A 5519-nucleotide genomic window follows, 5' to 3' on the forward strand; every position below is an offset into this window, starting at 1 on the left:
CTAATGATCATCATTTAACTTGGTAATGCATATGTCCAGGTGAACCTCCTTGGAGTCCCCGTGCACCATGTTGGGGAAAATCATACCATGCGTCTTCCATGTCCACATCGGCGGGAAGGTCCCAGCTCGGCATAGTCCTAGTCAACATCATGGAGTTGGTGTGGGCGCCCACGTACCTCTGAGGGGCAGTAACAGTGAGCACGCACCCGTACATCGGCCTCGTGTTAGTGTTAGCGTCAATGGCGTCGCCCCTGACGCACACTACAGAGACGGGGTTGCGGCCTGCGCGGGCCTCGCCGGTGCCCACGATCAAGAGGAAGATGATGTCGTCCACCTCCGAGACTAGCAGGCGGCGGTGATCCTCCAGCGACTCTGGCATGGCGAACGGGTAGCACGTCTCATACTTGATGTTCTTTGCCGTGGGCCAGTAGTGGTAGACGGACGCTTACATGAGGTGATGCATGATGCTCGCCGGCGAGCCCCAAAACAGCAACGGGCACTCATAGCAGTAGATGAAGGGCTCCTTGGAGGCGTCGACCAGGCCTTCCATGAAACAGGAGTGGCTGTAGGGGACGTTGCGCCAGTTGAATATCTGAGCAAGTTACTACGATATTTAATCCGAATAAGCACAAAATAAATCATGACGGCTATAACAGAGATTAAACTAATCATGTGGACTAGCGTAGTAGATGAACAAATCGAATCTAGGACACAGACTAGAAACATGAATTCTACCACGATTTTGAACAGGAAGGACAGAAACACATACGGTGCAATGGGAGCAGCACCGTTGGCGTTGAGGTTGTCGCCCATGTCGTTGAGGAAGAGGTTGCGAGGTCGGGCAAGAAGTCATCGCCGGTGAAGTCGTCACTGCCAGCAGTCGCACGAGTGCACTCCCCAAATTTCAACAGCGCCCGCTGCTACCTCTTGAGCACTGCGTTGGTTTTCCCTTGAAGAGGAAAGGGTGATGCAACAAAGTAGCGTAAGTATTTCCCTTAGTTTTTTGAGAACCAAGGTATCAATCCAATAGGAGGCTACGCGCGAGTCCCTCGCACCTACACAAGACAAATAAATCCTCGCAACCTACGCGATAAGGGGTTGTCAATCCCTACACGGTCACTTACGAGAGTGAGATCTGATAGATATGATAAGATAATATTTTTGGTATTTTTATGATAAAGATGCAAAGTAAAATAAAAGCAAAGTAAAAAGCAACGGAAATAACTAAGTGTTGGAAGATTAATATGATGAAGATACACCCGGGGGCCATAGGTTTCACTAGTGGCTTCTCTCAAGAGCATAAGTATTTTACGGTGGGTGAACAAATTACTGTTGAGCAATTGACAGAATTGAGCATAGTTATGAGAATATCTAGGTATGATCATGTATATAGGCATCACATCCGAGACAAGTAGACCGACTCCTGCCTGCATCTACTACTATTACTCCACACATCAACCGCTATCCAGCATGCATCTAGAGTATTAAGTTCATAAGAACAGAGTAACGCCTTAAGCAAGATGACATGATGTAGAGGGATAAATTCATGCAATATGATAAAAACCCCATCTTGTTATCCTCGATGGCAACAATACAATACGTGCGTTGCTGCCCCTACTGTCACTGGGAAAGGACACCGCAAGATTGAACCCAAAGCTAAGCACTTCTCCCATTTGCAAGAAAGATCAATCTTGTAGGCCAAACCAAACTGATAATTTGAAGAGACTTGCAAAGATAACCAATCATACATAAAAGAATTCAGAAGATTCAAATATTGTTCATAGATAAACTTGATCATAAACCCACAATTCATCGGTCTCAACAAACACACCGCAAAAGAAGATTAAATCGAATAGATCTCCACGAGAGAGGGGGGGAACATTGTATTGAGATCCAAAAAGAGAGAAGAATCCATCTAGCTACTAACTATGGACCCGAAGGTCTGAGGTAAACTACTCACACTTCATCAGAGAGGCTATGGTGTTGATGTAGAAGCCCTCCATGATCGATGCCCCCTCCGGCGGAGCTCCGGAACAGGCCCCAAGATGGGATCTCGTGGGTACAAAAGGTTGCGGCGGTGGAATTAGGTTTTTGGCTCCGTATCTGATCGTTTGGGGGTACGTAGGTATATATAGGAGGAAGGAGTACGTCGGTGGAGCAACAGGGGGCCCACGAGGGTGGAGGGCGCGCCTGGGGGGTAGGCGCACCCCCCTACCTCGTGGCTTCCTCCTTTATTTCTTGACGTAGGGTCCAAGTATCCTGGATCATGTTCGTTCTGGAAATCTCGTTCCCGAAGGTTTCATTCCGTTTGGACTCCGTTTGATATTCTTTTTCTGCGAAACTCTGAAAGAGGCAAAAAAATAGCAATTGTGGGCTGGGCCTCCGGTTAATAGCTTAGTCCCAAAAATAATATAAAAGTGAATAATAAAGCCCAATAATTTCCAAAACAGAAGATAATATAGCATGGAGCAATCAAAAATAATAGATACGTTGGAGACGTATCAAGCATCCCCAAGCTTAATTCCTGCGCGTCCTCGAGTAGGTAAATGATAAAAATAGAATTTTTGATGCGGAATGCTACTAGGCATAATTTCAATGTAATTCTTCTTAATTGTGGTATGAATATTCAGATCCGAAGGATTCAAGACAAAAGTTTAATATTGACATAAAAAATAATAATACTTCAAGCATACTAACTAAGCAATTATGTCTTCTCAAAATAACATGGCCAAAGAAAGTTATCCCTACAAAATCATATAGTCTGGCTATGCTCTATCTTCACCACACAAAATATTTAAATCATGCACAACCCCGATGACAAGCCAAGAAATTGTTTCATACTTTTGACGTTCTCAAACTTTTTCAATCTTCACGCAATGCATGAGCGTGAGCCATGGACATAGCACTATAGGTGGAATAGAATGGTGGTTGTGGAGAAGACAAAAAGGAGAAGATCGTCTCACATCAACTAGGCGTATCAACGGGCTATGGAGATGCCCATCAATAGATATCAATGTGAGTGAGTAGGGATTGCCATGAATACGATGTCAACTACATGATCACGCAAAGCAATATGACAATGATGGAGCGTGTCATAATAATCGGAACGGTGGTAAGTTGCATGGCAATATATCTCGGAATGGCTATGGAAATGCCATGATAGGTAGGTATGGTGGCTGTTTTGAGAAAGGTATATGGTGGGTGCATGATACCGGCGAAAAGTGCGCGGTACTAGAGAGGCTAGCAATGGTGGAAGGAAGAAAAGTGTGTATAATCCATGGACTCAACATTAGTCATAAAGAACTCATATACTTATTGCAAAAATCTACAAGTTATCAAAGCAAAGTATTACGCGCATGCTCCTAGGGGATAGATTGGTAGGAAAAGACCATCGCTCGTCCCCGACCGCCACTCATAAGGAAGACAATCAATAAATAAATTATGCTCCGACTTCATCACATAACGGTTCACCATACATGCATGCTACGGGAATCACAAACTTTAACACAAGTATCTCTCAAATTCACAACTACTCAACTAGCATGACTCTAATATCACCATCTTTATATCTCAAAACAATTATCAAGCATCAAACTTTTCTTAGTATTCAACACACTCATAAGAAAGTTTTTACTAATCTTGAATACCTAGCATATTAGGATTATTTAAGCAAATTACCATGCCATCTAAGACTCTCAAAATAATCTAAATGAAGCATGAGAGATCAATAGTTTCTATAAAACAAATCCACGACCGTGCTCTAAAAGAAATAAGTGAAGTACTAGAGCAAAAACTATATAACTCAAAAGATATGAGTGAAGCACATAGAGTATTCTAATAATTTCCGAATCATGTGTGTCTCTCTCAAAAGGTGTGTACAGCAAAGATGATTGTGGCAAAATAAAAAGCAAAGACTCAAATCATACAATACGCTCCAAGCAAAACACATATCATGTGGTGAATAAAAATATAGCTCCAAGTAAAGTTACCGATGGAAGTAGACGAAAGAGGGGATGCCTTCCGGGGCATCCCCAAGCTTTGGCTTTTTGGTGTCCTTAGATTATCTTGGGGGTGCCATGGGCATCCCAAGCTTAGGCTCTTGCCACTCCTTGTTCCATAATCCATCAAATCTTTCACCCAAAACTTGAAAACTTCACAACACAAAACTTAACAGAAAATCTCGTGAGCTCCGTTAGCGAAAGAAAAGAAAAGACCACTTCAAGGTACTGTAATGAACTCATTCTTTATTTATATTAGTGTAAAACCTACTGTATTCCAACTTCTCTATGGTTTATAAACTCTTCTACTAGCCATAGATTCATCAAAATAAGCAAACAACACACGAAAAACAGAATCTGTCAAAAACAGAACAGTCTGTAGTAATCTGCAACTAACGCAAACTTCTGGAACTCCAAAAAATCAGCCAAAATAGGACGACCTAGACAATTTGTTTATTGATCAGCAGCAATTGGAATCAATATTTTATCACGTTCTAGTGATTTTTAACAATTATTTTCCTGAAAAGAAAGTTTCTGGAAATTTCTGCAAGATCAAATAACTATCATCCAAGAAGATCCTATAGGTTTAACTTGGCACAAACACTAATTAAAACATAAAAAAACATCTAACCAGAGGCTAGATCAAATATTTATTCCTAAACAGAAGTAAAAACCAAAAAACAAAAAAAAACAAAATTGGGTTGCCTCCCAACAAGTGCTATCGTTTAACGCCCCTAGCTAGGCATAAAATCAAGGATAGATGTAGGTATTGCCATCTTTGGTTTTAGGGAAAAAGAGAGCAAACTTGTTATCTATGGCATTGATCTTTCTATTTTGAAAAAGTACATGGCCATTATGTTGGGGAACGTAGTAATTTCAAAAAAATTCCTACGCACACGCAAGATCATGGTGATGCATACACTACAAAAAAAGACACATCCGTGACATTTTGGGCCGAACGAAAAAAAATATGTCATACATATGACACTTCTATGACGATAATTGTGACAAAACCAGGTATCATCATAGATGTGGTGGGCTCCTACTTATATGACAAAAAATCATGATAAAAATGGGCTTTTCGCCTGGGCGGGCCGGAGACGCAGCTGCATGACATTCTTTGGGCCGTCCATGACGGAAAAAACCGTGGTTGAAGCGAGGGCGAGGAAAATTTCGGGGAGTTACCGGTTATGGTGGGAGGTCGGGGGCCGAGCGATGCACGTTTCTCTCGTACACGTACGCGCGTGTGTGCGAGGCGTTGACTCTAACTGAACCCGAGCGAGGCGTTGGGCTCTAACTGAACCCGAGCGATTGCACTGCAGGCTACGCGTTACTGAACCCGAGCGATCGATCGATGGCTGTTAACTGAACCCGATCGAGCGATTCCTTCGCTACTGCTGCTAACTGAAGCTGATCGATGCTGCCTCTGGGATGAACAGTGAGCGTTGCGGGGGGGGGGGGGGGGTTGGATGAACAGTGAGTGGTGGCGTTGCCTCTGGATGAACAGGACCCCGTGGTGTG

Source organism: Aegilops tauschii, chromosome 3, assembly GCF_002575655.3.
Source record: "Aegilops tauschii subsp. strangulata cultivar AL8/78 chromosome 3, Aet v6.0, whole genome shotgun sequence".
NCBI lineage: Eukaryota > Viridiplantae > Streptophyta > Magnoliopsida > Poales > Poaceae > Aegilops > Aegilops tauschii.